Below are 14,427 nucleotides of genomic sequence, written 5' to 3' on the forward strand. Positions count from 1 at the left end.
TTTAGCCATAATCCTCAGGAGACTAATAAAGAACTGTCAAAACTCAGATGAAAGAATATCCTCTGTTTGCTGAGGGCCTCCTTGAGAATGGCTTTCAAGGGGGCCATAACCTCTGTGATTGCTTACGCATCTCACCAACTGTGGCTGAAGTCTGTGCTGGAGAACTTGCCCAGAATGGCTGCTGCACCATGCTTGTTGGATGCCAATGGATGTTGCCAAGGTGAAGGAGTAGGTCTTCTTTTTTCTGCATTATTCTCATCTAGCACAAGCCTGGCCCATAGCAGGGCCTCTTCAAATGTTTATTGGATCAGTTACTGTACTACAGGCCATACCCTTTAACTACAAAGCCAGGTACCATAGTTTGGATTTCCTACTGAGTCGGCCTGGGGATCTGCTCAGAGCTAGTATACACAGTGAATAACTGTGATGAGAGATGGAGGACCCAGTTTAATGAGCAAGGGCTCCTGTCTCAGCCAGACCTATATTTTAGTGATGGCGGCACTGTCTTAACGCAAGTTACTTTGTCACTTTGACCCTCATTTCTTGAAAAATGATAATACCCACTTTTCAGGGGCTGGTGAGAGGACTGTGTGATAAACATGTAAAATGACCTAACTCAGAGCCTGGGAGCTTGTTCTTAGTATTCACCTGTGCTTGCCACCAGGTGGAAGCCCTGGAGGAGAGTCACCTGATCAGGAGCCAGCTATTAAGTCTGATTTATCTATTGCTTTACTACTCTTGCATACCCATTGAGTACCTGCTGCTCCATCCCTGTAGCTCAGTGTATCCTCTTCTCTGTTCTCACGTTAGATCAGTTTTAATTGAGTCTCTGTGGCTGCTGTCTCTGGTGTGGGTTCAGTCAACTCTCCCAGTGCCCAGTCCGGCCAACCCTGCCAGAGAGCTTGCAGAGGACCAATGTCCATCCTGTGATTTTGTATGCAAGGGCAGGGCTACTGTAGGTCACTTTTAGCCTGGCCAATTTCACTCCGATTTTTCTTCTGATTTCTTCATTTAGTCCCCAGATATATCTCCGCATCATCCATTTGCTTTTGTGTCTCATTATGAGCTAGGGGGTCACTCTCAAACCTTCTCTGTTGGGAGGTGAGAACATGTGTGATCTGTCCAAGACCGACACCAATCTGCATTGTTCAAGGCTCCCTGTATTGGAGGTCACTCAGCACCCAAACAGTGCTTCTCTCTGCAGATATAAGCTGGTTCTTTTAACACCTTTGAGGACAGGTAGGAGTTCTTATCATCCTTTTGCAGTGTGGAGAAGCTGAGGTAGGGAGAGTCAGATGTTTATTCTGGGTCATAGCATCAGCTGTGATGGTCAGGGAATAGCTTGCAGGGGACGCCTGCTCCTAGTTGGAGTTGATACCTCAAAGCAATACAGCTGGTTTACGGTTTCTCTGAAGTCTTTTGGGGTGGCACCATTGGTTTCTTCCTCTTTGGATGTTGGCCCGTTCTGTAGTGCTAGGAGTGATTTTTTCTTGAGTCTAAAGGAAGTTAGACACGTTGAACGTGGATACCTAAACTTTGAGGCCTGCCTTTTGGAAGGTACCCACACCTTGGATACCATCATTTCTGAAAGAATATTGGGCTTGATTGAGAAAGTGTTTTAACCCAGTGATGACAATTATTAAAAACTTATACCTTCACTACCCCTGCTATTTAAGACTGTTTTTCAGGCAAAAGGGTGGTTGTGTTTTTTCTTGCACTTGGAATACTCCCTGGTGTTAGGATAGACTTAAAGCAGAGTTGAAAAGAACCCTTTGGTTCTTTTCTCTAGGGAATGCAGACATTTTGTCAAAGGGCTATTGACCTCTATAGAAACTGTGCTATATGAAAACAGCCTGAGGAGTCAGTGGTCCCAAATATGAATCTCTCTTCCCTTATTTAGTAGCAGCATAACTTGCATAGGTTTCATCCTCTCAGAGTCTGTTTCCTTCTCTGTAAAATGAGGCCAATAGTACCTGCCTTTGAATGCTATTGTGAAGATTATATAAATGCCTAACACTGTATTGGCTCATAATAAGTACTGCGGATGCGCAGGCTCAGTGGCCATGGCTCACGGGCCCAGCCGCTCCACGGCATGCGGTATTCTCCCGGACCGGGGCACGAACCCACATCCCCTGCATCGGCAGGCGGACTCTCAACCACTGCGCCACCAGGGAAGCCCGGTGCAGTCATTCTTTATCTTACTGATGGCACATCGCTTCTACTAATGTGTCACTCTCGCCCTATCATGTTTTTATAGGAAAATGTTTAGGGTTTCAGACTTTTTAATGACTTTTTAAATGACGTATAGGTCAATGCATTTAAACAAAGATAGCGACCCTGTATAACCAGGACCCTGATCACGAAAGAAAACAGAGTTAGCACCCTCCCCCAAATCCTCCTTGTGCCCCTTTCAGTCACCACCCACCCCCGCCAAGGGGAAGCATTAACTGGATTTGTAACACCATAGATTAATAGGATCACTTTTAAATTTTATATAACAGAATCATACAGTGCAAACTTTTCCCGTAGGTGGCTTCTTTTACTCTACAATATGTTTTTGTAAAAATCTGTTTTCGTGTTACTGAGAGTAACTGTAGTTTACCCACTATCACTGCAAAGTGGTATTCCATTGTGTGATTATATCACAATGTGTTTATCCATCCTATTTTTGATGGCCATTTGAGTAGCTTCCAGTTTGGGGCTATTTTGAATAGGGCTGCTATGAACATTCTTGTGCATGTCTTTTGACTCATATAGAAATGCATTTTAGTCAGGTATATACCGATGAGTGGAATTTCCGGAGTATAGTGGATGCAAGTACCTAGCTTTCATAGCTGCTGTCAAATAGTTCTCCAAAGCTGGGTTTTTGGTTTTTAAAAGACAAAGTCATATTAGTGGTAACAAGACCAACCTTGCATCAGTAATCATCTTATACTTAGAAATGGAATCATCTTGCTAAAGCTGTACTTTATGTGCTACTCATAAATGGAATTTCAATACCCAGTTCTATCGCATATTAGTTGTCCTTACCTAGGAGTAATAATGGTCTTCTCTCATCCTGGACTCCTGAAGGCAAAACATTTTCCATGCAGGTACCAACCTTTCTCCGGATGTGAAAGCTTCAGCTTGTTCATTTTTATGGTACAATAAAAGCCCACTTTAAAAAAAATTGGCCAGCAGGGGATTAGGGTATCAGTAGAAAAATTCTATGTGTATGCAGTTGCTAAGTTATCTTTATCCTGCTTGTTCTGTTCTGGAAGTGTATTACTAGGAGCTGTCAGTTGTCTTAAATGTTTTAATGAATAATACTTAGTTGCCTAAGGCTTTTTTAAAGCAAAGTACATAGATTTGTTTTAAATGCAGAGGGAGATGGAAAATAATAGATGTTCTGCCTTAACAAAAGCATCACCAAATGCCAGCTAACTGACCTCATTTCCCTGTTTCCAGCACAGTGAAATTTCATTATCATCATCATCTTTATTAACTAATTTTTATTATCAGTCTGTAAAACACTAAGGGGTTTATAGTAGAGTGAAGTGAAATGGAACATGTGTTGAAATTGGAATTAGGTACCTGGGAACAAGTCTGTCTGCCATTTACTAGTTCTGTATCTTTAGGACAATCACTTAACTTCTTCTACCTCAGCTTCCACAATTTTAAAAAGGAAGGGTTAGATTCCAAGACATGTAAGAATCTTTCCAGCTTTAGAAATCCTGTGATTCGAATTTTAATCAATTTGGGTAAGTTGATCGAAATGCATACAACCAAATTTTTTCTTGTAATTAAATATATTATTATCATTATTTTTACTTTCATAGCTTAAGAAGATAGATGCCCATGCTTTTCTGAGTTCAATGACTTTCACATGGACTTTCTTAAATAAATAAGATGAGAATGCTTGTCCTAAGTGAATTAAGGACAACAGTAAGAATCCTTCTACTTCCCAGTTATAGTTTCCTTGAAATTGCTCTTTCTTTATTTAGTAAAGAGGGAAGTGGAGCAGAGGAGGGGGAAATCCACTGGGCAATAATATTGGCAAAACATCGAACTGTCCCAACCTCAAATATCTTCTTAGTTTTTATTTAATATTAGTATTTATTTATTTAGAAAAATATACATTAAGCACCAGCTATTTGTCAGGGACTTAAGATCTAGAAATAGGTTAACAGAAACTCACACAGTCAATGAAAACCTGCACAGTCAATGAAAGTCTCTTGTGTCTAAAAATACAACAGATCTGATATTTTGCATGATTTTCTCTTTTAAAATAACAAAATAATGGAATATACTATATATGTTCAATGTGGAAAATTTCAGACCTGATTTTTTTTTTTAACAGCCTGTACACATCATAAAATCTAAGCTAGGACTTTAAAGGAAGATTATATATTGATTTATTCTTTTCTACCTGCATGTTTTGCCCTGGAATATAATTATATTGAAATTGGTAAGAATGATGTTTTTGGAGAAAAAGAGTACGTAAAAATCAGCTTTGGAGTTTTTTAACATAATACTTTGTGTTTAATTTTTAATTATGGAGGCATAAGAGATTATATCCAGTGTGTTGAGAATTGATATTGCTTAATGGAAACGTTTTCTTCCCTAGTATTATATATATTATTCATAGAAAAAAGTGGTCTTTTATGAAAGGGCGACTGGTCCTTTAAGAGAGGAACTTCCTCAGAGTAGCTGCTAACAGTGGTTTTGATTTGCTGCCCAACATTCACTTACAGGCTCATTTAACATTAATAGGTGATCTCGGTTCACTTCATGACCTCTTGGAACCTAAATCACAGACAGGGTCATTTAAGAGATTTGGGGAGAGTAGACAGCCAGTTAGCAACTTTGGGGAGCTCCGGCTAGAAAAGAATCTTTATACAAATGAATACTTAACTATATCAATTGGAGCCTATCAAGTCCCAGGCGCAGCAGCTGCACCTGGAGTACAGCTTCTAAGCGCAGCTCAGCGCCGCAGAGGGCATGCGCCAGGTCTACTACTTCGGCCTGTGAGGGAAGTACTACAACGCCACAGAGCTGGAGCTGCTCGGGTCTGGCCTCCTGGAACAGGAGGACCTGTTCCACTCCTGCAACCAGAAGTTGACGCTCAAAACGGTGCTCAGGATCGCAGTCCAGCTGGTCAGGCGCATGAAGTACATGCACACCAAGGGCCTCACCTACCGGGACGTGAAGCCCGAGAATTTCCTGGCTGGGCTGCCGGGCACGCCATCCACAATCATCGACTGACTCCGGCCTAGCCAAGGAGTCCATCAACCCCGAGACCAAGAAGCACATCCCGTACTGCGAGCACGACGTGCTACATAAGCCTCAACACACCTGGGCAAGGACCAGAGCCGTTGTGATGACCTGGAGGCGCTGGGCTACGTGCTTCCTGTGCGACAGCCTGCGCGGGCAGAAGCTCAAGGCCCGCGCGCTCAAGGAGCGCCAGCGGAAGATCCGGGACACCAAGCGGGCCACGCCCACCGAGAGCCTCCCCGAGAGGTTCCCGGAGGTGGCCACGTACCTGTGCTACGGGCGGCGCCTGGACTTCTTCGAGAAGCTGAACTCTGACTACCTGCACAAGTTCTTCACTACCTCTGACCGCAGCCGCTTTGTGTTTGGTTACCAGTCCGACTGGGCCGGGAAGCCCCGGCCCACGCCTATGGCACGGTCCACACCAGCCTGCCCTCGCAGCCTCAGGCTCGGGCCAAAGCCTTGCTACACAGCAAAAACCCGGCACTGAACTCCATCCACGGGGAGCTGAATGCCGACGACACCACCGCTGGTCACTTCAGTGTCCCCATCACAGTCCCTGCAGACGGGGAGGTGGCTGACGACACCAAGTGCTGCTGTTGCCTTCAGAGGAGAAAGAGAAAATCGCTGGAGCCATGCAAGTGACCCTGGAGCGGTGGTCCCTGAATCCTCCCGCTGCAGCCCCTTGGGGCCAGCTTGGCCATGGCCATGTGGCCGCAGCCGGACGCAGACTGCCAGGCCGGCAGAGCTGCCCTCCCCACGTGGGATCACTTACCTTACATGAGACTTTGGACGAGATTCCTTACACCTGTGTCTAGTCCGCCCTTCCAAGAGCATTAGCTATTTAAAACAAGGAGAAAAGAAAACTCCAGCGGCCGCTCTGCCTTGCGTCTCCGCCCGTGTTTGCTGAGTAAGTAGTGCAGCCGCCGGCCCCGTTAGTGCCACAAAGTGCAGCTTCTCTCCCTCTATCTGGAGGCCGTTTTCTCCTGGGGTCGCTGTGGGACGTTGCTGCCAGAGGTAAGCCCGCTCTGGGCCTCCCCAGGCCAAAGGGGAAGGCTGGGTGAGGGCGGGCCCCAGCCGAAATGCTGCTCCAAAGCCTCGGCCGGCAGGTGTGGCCGGCGGGGAGTTCCTGCGCACCTACTCCAGCCGCTGCCCCAGGGCCCAGACCTCTGGGCGGCCACCACTGGGCCCCTTGGGTGGTGCCAGGTGTGCCTGGTTTTCTTGTGTTGGCTCGGCGCTGCCGGCCGAGCAGTGGGAGATAAGCGTCTTAAAGCCAGTCTCAGACCCACAGTGGGCCCAGTCCGAGCGGTCAGCGTGGTCTCCCGGAGGCCGGAGTGCTGCGCGGTCAGAGCAACTGGGGGCGTTCCCTGCGGCGTGTGCATCTAGGTCTTGCCTTACCAAGTGTACAGAAATGGCACTTCGTTTCTCTGATGCTTCCTGGAGGCCACAGAATTTAGGGGCTTTTTAAAAAAAATAAAGGAAAATGAAACCAAAATAATATTAATAATAATAATGATTATCATGCAGGCTTTGCTGAGTGCCAGGCGCTGTATTATTTCATCTTTATGACAAATCTTCGATAGAGGTATCATTACTAGAGCCAGTTTTAGGTGAGGAAATTGAGGCTTAGGTTTATTAAATGAGTTGTGTAGAGACACACAGCTGATAGATGATGAGATTAGGATTTAAACCATGTTCTAACCCCAAAGACTGTGTTCATGGGAGCTGCAGTTGTTACGGGTGAACCTATGTGGAGACATTTCTGTATGAAATAAGGTGGAGGTGTTTGGCAGTTGGGAAAAAAAAATAGTTATGGGACTTTTCTTGGAAAATATCACGGCATTTTCTCAGTGGTGGTGATGATTGGAGAACTGATACTGATGAGCAAAAATTATAGGAGTTTTGTCAAGACTGGGGACGAGTGTGGAAACTGTTAAGATCTCTGCATGAGTTGTTCTAAACTGGGTTTACTTTTAGAAGTTAGCTATATTGGACTTGAGGTGCTTAAGCAGGCTTTGGGTATCTGGGATTCGTGCATCTGAATGACATCCAGGTTTTCTCTCAAAGCTAGTGTTCAAAGAGAGAGTGTGTCATAGACGTGCAAAAATTACTGCTGTGGTCTTGTTAGTGGGTTGATCTGCAAGAAGCAGCAAGAGTAAAAACACTTATTGATCTTTGTTCTTATTTCACAAGATCATTTTGGCTATCAGGATCCTTGTGATTCCACATGAATTTTAGGATTTTTTTCCTATTTCTGCAGAATATGCCATTGGAATTTTTCATAGGCATTGGATTGAATCTGTAGATCACTTTAGATAGTATGGACATTTTAACAATATTGAGTCTTTCAATCCATGCACAGGGATGTGTTTCCATTTAGACTTCGAAACAATACGAAGCTGTGCTAATCAAAACAGTATGATATTGGCACAATGACAGACATATAGACCAATGGAACAGAATAGAGAGTCTAGAACTAGATCCAAGCACACACTGTCAAATTATCTTTAACAAGATTGCCAAGAGTACACAATGGGGAAAGAATAATTTCTTTAATAAATGGTGTTGGGAAACCTGGATATCCACGTACAGAAGAATGAAGTTGGACCCTTATGTTAAAAATCAACTCAGGGGCTTCCCTGGTGGCACAGTGGTTGAGAGTCCGCCTGCCGATGCAGGGGACATGGGTTTGTGCCCCGGTCCGGGAAGATCCCACATGCCGCGGAGCGACTGGGCCCATGAGCCATGGCCGCTGAGACTGTGCGTCCAGAGCCTGTTGCTCCGCAACGGGAGAGGCCACAACAGTGAGAGGCCCGCGTACCGCAAAAAACAAACAAACAAAAAAAATCAACTCAGAATGGATTAAATACTTAAGCATAAGACCTGAAACTATAAAACTTCTTGAAGAAAACAGAGGGAAAATCTTTGTAAGATTGGTATTGGCAATCATTTTTTGGATATGACATCAAAAACACAGGCAACAAAAGCAAAAGTGGACAAGTGGGACTACATCAAACTGAAGAGCTTCTTTTAAAAAAATATATATTTATTTTTGTCTACGTCAGGTCTTAGTTGCGGCACGCGGGATCTTTCGTTGTGGTGCATGGGCTCTTTGTTACAGGACGCAGGCTTCTCTCTAGTTGTGGTGCATGGGCTTCTCTCTAGTTGAGGTCTGTGGGCTCAGTAGTTGTGGCATACAGGCTTATTTGCCCTGCAGCATGTGGGATCTTAGTTCCCCGACCAGGGATCAAACCCGTGTCCCCTGCCTTGGAAGGTGGATTCTTAACCACTGGACCACCAGAGAAGTCCCTCAAACTGAAAAGCTTCTGTACAGCAAAGAAAACAATCAACAGAGTGAAAAGGCAACCTATGGAATGGGAAAAAATATTTGCAAACCATATTATGATAAGAGGTTAATAGCCAATATATTAAGGAACTCCAGTGTTAAAACCAAATAACTTAATTTAAAAATGTGCTAAGAACTTGAATAGACATTTCTCCAAGGCACACAAATGGTCAACAAGTTTATGAAAGATGCTCAACATAATTAATCATCAGAGAAGTGCAGATTATGAGCTATCACTTCACACCTGTTAAGATAGCTATCATAAAAAAAAACAGGAAATAGTGAGCATTGGTAACACTGTGGAGAAATTCAAACTTCTATACACTGTGGGAATGTAAAATGGTACAGCCACTGTGGAAAACGTTATGAAGTTTCCTCAAAAAATTAAAAGTAGAACTACTATATAAAATAATCCAGCAATCCCACTTCTGGGTATTTATCAAAAATAATTGAAAACAGGATCTTGAAGAGATATTTGCGTTTCCATGTTCATTGCAGCATTATTAATAATAGCAAAGATATGGGACAATCTAAATGTCCATTGATGAAAAAATGAAAATAATCCATCACTGAAGGACAAATAGTGCATAGTTCCACTTACATGAGGTATCCAAAGTAGTAAAACTCAGAGAAGCAGAAAGTAGAATGGTGGATGCCAGGGACCAGAGGGAGGAAGAAATGGGAAGATGCGTTTCCATGGGTACAGAGTTTCAGTAATACAAGATGAAAAAATTTTAGAGCTCTGTTGTGCAGCAGTGTGTATATACTTAACAGTACTGTACTGTACACTTAAAAATTTGTTAAGAAGGTAGATTTCATGTGAATTGTGCCCCCCCCCCCGCAAAAGCAAACATTGAGAATGAAAATACATATTGAGAATGTGAAAAGGATAAAAAGAGAAGGCAGGGACTTCCCTGGTGGCGCAGTGGTTGAGAGTCCACCTGCCGATGCAGGGGACACAGGTTCGTGTCCCGGTCCAGGAAGATCCCACATGCTGCAGAGCGGCTAGGCCCGTGAGCCATGGCCGCTGAGCCTGCGCGTCTGGAGCCTGTGCTCCGCAGCGGGAGAGGCCACAACAGTGAGAGGCTCGCGTACTGCAAAAAAAAAAAATAAAAAAGTAAAAAAAAAATAAATAAAATAAAAAGAGAAGGCAGTGGGCTTGAGATTATGGGCATTTGAATTGGCAAAGTCCAGGGCAAGGATCTAGAGGAAGAAGGGCAGTTGGATTTTACTCAGAAGACAATCATGTGCTCAGGCAGCCTGTCTTCATTTAAAACCACCTGTGTGCATTTATAGTGCATTATATTCATTTGAGAGGCAGGATATACAGTGGCTAAGGACATGCAGTTTGGTGTCAGACTGACCTGGGTTTGAGTCTTGGCTCCTCTGATTATGAATTGAAATTTTCTTAACTTCTCTCAGCCTTGCTGTTCTCATCTGTATAGCAGAGAACAATATCTATTTCAACTGAGAAGACTAAGTGAGGTAATTTGTGTAGTGATCTCAACTGAAAATTGTGATGATTTTTTTTCAGCAAGGAGGCAGCATTAGTACATAAGGCTGGAGCCTGAAAGTTCGTGAGATTTCAGGCAAGGATATTTCTACAAGGCAGGCTCTCTTGGGAGCTGATGTCAGTATCAGTATTTGTATGCAGATCTGTACCCAAAACATAAACCCCAGAATATAAACCTTCAATGAAATTCAGAGACCTAACAGCCCTATATACAAACACACAGCATGAAAAGTCAGCTTTCACATACAATTAAGAAAAAAATTGAACTTTAAAAAATAAAACTGTTAGTCGTTAATCTATGGGAAAAGTTGAAATCTCTCCTTTTCTTTGTTGATGTTTCTTTCATTTTTTGATGAAATCTCCCCACGCTGTCATCTTTCAATCATCTAGGTCCCATTCAGAAGCAGGGAGAGCTCTGGCAGAGCCAGTGTTGCGGGTGTGTGCAGGGTCTTTTTTTGCTTGTTTTTCATTGTTGCTTCCTGGGCTTGCTCTTCCGAAAAGGGCAAATGGGACATCTCAGAGTATTAACTTACCAGACAGGGGTTATTAAATGATATGAATGTGGTTGCCATAGGATTTTGCAATTCTTCTGAGTTGGTAATAACTGTTTTAAAGGAATAGGTAAGAGAGGATTTCCTTAAGTCATCAGGTGGTGTCCTGCCTGTGCCAGGAATGGTCTAAGTCACTGTTCTTCTGGTAACTCTAAGTTGATGGATGTCATATACGGTATTCTGACACTGAGTGTTAAAATAAGTGCCCTTTAGACTTCAGCAAAATATTTGGCAAGGTCTTCCACATGGGCTTTCCAGACTTGATGGAAGGACAAGGCAGAATGCTGCTCCAAGTAAGTAGATTCATATGTGGTTGTAATTTGATAGTGGATTCTAATCATATTTTTTATTCAGTCATTCATTCAGTGTCAACAGATATTTAGTCAGAGCTTTACCATGTGTCAGACCCTTTTCTAGGTACTGAGAATGTACTAGTGACCAAAGGAGACAAAGCTCCTGCCTTCATGGAACTTATATTCTAGTGCCGCAGGGCTCTTTCCTTAGACCCGTCTTGTTCAACATTTCTGTAATTGATTTCTGTAACATTCAGAAACATGTTTGTCCTACGAAGCCACAGTAATAAAGACAGTGCACTACTGGCATAAGGCTAGACATATAAAAATGGAATGGAATTGAGAGTACAGAAATAAACCCTTATATTTGTAGGCAATTCATTTTTGACAAGGGTGCCAAGACAATTCAATGAGGAAAGTGGTGCTGGTACAACTACACAACTGCGAATCCATGCAAAAGAATGATGTTGAACCCTTACCTCACACCATATGCAAAAAATAACTCAAAGTGGATTTAATATATAAATGTAAGAGCTAAGACTGTAAAAGCCTTAGAAGAAAATAAGTGTAAGTCTTTGTGATCTTAGATTAGGCAATGCATCTTAACTGTGGCACTGAAAGCACAAGCAACAAAGGAAAAAATTAGATAAATTGGGCTTCATCAAAATTTGAAACTTTTGTGTTTCAAAGAACGACATCAGGAAATTGAAAATACAACCCACAGAGTAAGAGTAAATATTTGCAAATCATGTATCTGATAAAATATCCAAAATACTTTAAAAAATCATGTATCTAAAATATATAAAGAACTCCTACAACTCAATAATAAAAAGACTAATGATCCAACTAAAAATTGGGCTAAGATTTGAATAGACATTCTCCAAAGATATCCACGTGGTCAGAAAGCCCATGAAATGGGCTAATGCTCAATAGCATTAGTCTTTAGGGAGCTACAAATAAAAACCACAGTGAAATACCACTTCATAGCCCTAGGATAGATATAATCAAAACCAAACAATAATAAGTGTTGACAAGGATGTGGAGAAGTCAGAACCCTCATACACTGCTGGTGGGAATGTAAAATCGTTCAGCTGATGTGGAAAATGATTTGGCATTTCTTCAAAAGAGCTAAACATAGAGTTACCATATGACCCAGCCATTCCACTTTTAGGTATATACTCAAGAGAATTGAAAACATCTGTCCACAAAAAAACTTCCACATGAATGTTCATAGCAGCATTATTTATAGCATTCAAAAATGGAAACAATTCAAGTGTATGTTAACTGAAGAATGAATAGACAAAGTGTGCTGAATCCATACAATATACTAGTATTTGGCCGTAGAAATAAAGTACTGATAAATGCTACAACATGGATGCATCTTAAAAAACATGATTCTAAGTGAAGGAAGCCACACACAAAAGACCATATATTATATGAATCCATTTCTATGAGATGTCCATAACAGGCAACTACATAGAGACAGAAATTCATGATTGCCAGAGGATGGAGGGAGGAGGGATGGGGACTGCTAATGGGAATAGAGTTTCTTTTTAGGCTGATGAAAATTTTCTGGAATTAGATAGTAGTGATGGTTGTATAACTTTGCAAATATTAAAAATCACTAGATTGTACAATATAAAAGGGTGGATTTTATGGTATGTGAATTATATCAATAAAAATGCTTATCATAATTATAGGTTACATGAAACTAGCAAGGGGAATATTTGCATTGGATGGCAAAAATGGCAAAGTCTATACTCAGAAGAATCTTGACAGATTGGAAAGATGGGCTGAATCTGAAAAGGTAAAATTTAGAAGGAATAAACATAGAGTCTTAAAACTGCATTTAAGAAAAACAATAACAGCCCTATAAAATAATTCCAGGCTTTAGTTCACAGAGAGCCTGTTGTGAGTCGGCAGAATGTCACATCCTAAAAGGTTAATGTAATGTTTGCAGCATTAACAGAAGTATAGTTACTCCAGTGGGATATTAACATCATTTTTTTTTTTTGAGCTGGTCAAATGACACCCAGACTTTTGAGGTCAGTTCTGGTCGTTGTGATTCAGGAAATATCTAGTTCAGTGGGTGAATCTAGCCCAAATACATATTATATTTGGCTTTCACGAAGTCTGTGTTCTCATTTGAAGGCATTTTGGTAAGATGGGCCTCTTACCACCAGCCCTATCACTCCTTCATTACCACAAGCAGGCCCAGACTCATACATGTATTTTACCCACATCCTCCTTATTAACATTTGAATTTAGCCCCTCTCTCCACCCACTCTTGAAAACAAAGGCATGTAAAAAGGATGGTAAAGGCGTCCCAAGACATGTTGAAAGGATAAGGAACAATTGAATGAACTATTATGCTTCATCAGAAAAAGATCTGGGAACCATGGGAGCAGACTTCAAATATCTGAAGGTCTTTCATGTAGATGTGGGAAAAGACTAATGAATACAAGGGATTGATGGGTTGAGGCTTCAGAGAAGGAGATGTTTTGACTCAAAGTAGAGAGCATTTCAACTGAGCTCCCTGTGGATGGGTGGTCTTTATTCAAAGGTGGAGGGTTGGGTGAGCTTTGTTGGCACAAGCTGGATGACCATTTAAATGGATATAGGATCTAGATGACTTTTGTAATCTCTTCTAGTTTTAAGATTTCATCATGATGCTAATTATCTGTCAAGCCACCCTGCTGGTTTATCTATTAGACATTCTACCAAGGGACTGCAAACATAAGACTGTCTCATGGATCTTTGTCCTTTAGGAAGCTCACAGTCTAGAAGGAATTATAAGAATACCAACACCATGTGTTGTATTGTATTATATTGTATTGAATTGTGTTGTTTGTATTGCAGTGATGATGGTGGTGATTGAGGAGTGTGTGTGTGTGTGTGTGTGCACGCGCGGTGTGTTTCGCAAGTGTGTACATTTATGCTCATGTGAGCAGGGCTTAACTAATACGTGGGCCACTAGTGCTTTTGGTGTCAGAAGTGAAGAGGATGCCCTATTTTTATTAAACAAACTAAGAGCTTCACTCAGCCACTGACTGATAACACCCTGGGAAAGGTGACTGTTTTCAGTGACTTCTAATTTCTATTTCAGTGTCTGATTGCAAGGTCTTTGCTAAGGGTCAGTTTTGATGGAGTTTGTAGGGTTGTAGAAGAACCTCAGCCAGTACTGGGGAGAGTGTGATATGCAGGTGGAGAGCCGGGCTTGGGCTGGGTGGTGCAGGGAGGGCGAGTGAGAATAAAGATACAACTCTTTCTGCATGTGTCTCTGTGTGAGTTATGAGTGTGTGTGAGAGAGGGTGGTGTGGGTAGGTATATGTATCCTGTGGGGTATCAGGTAAGGCTTCTACCGTTCTATGAACTGGACTCTGGAAATTGAGGAGTACTTGTATTCATTGATCTTATTTGCCTCAAACATTTTCAGCGTATAGTGTCCCTCTGGTACCTCTTTCTCTGAATCTG

The 14,427-nt window shown here is 42.2% G+C and overlaps 1 protein-coding gene and 1 pseudogene across 5 annotated transcripts in view; both read left to right on the forward strand.

The window, feature by feature from the left end:
• Positions 1-14,427, forward strand: part of ASTN1 (astrotactin 1) — a 326,481-nt gene that overhangs the window by 80,651 nt on the left and 231,403 nt on the right. The window lies entirely within an intron of this gene.
• On the forward strand, positions 88-5,895 carry LOC105747992 (casein kinase I-like; annotated as a pseudogene).

The sequence above is a fragment of the Orcinus orca genome, chromosome 1 (genome assembly GCF_937001465.1).
Source record: "Orcinus orca chromosome 1, mOrcOrc1.1, whole genome shotgun sequence".
Taxonomy (NCBI): domain Eukaryota; kingdom Metazoa; phylum Chordata; class Mammalia; order Artiodactyla; family Delphinidae; genus Orcinus; species Orcinus orca.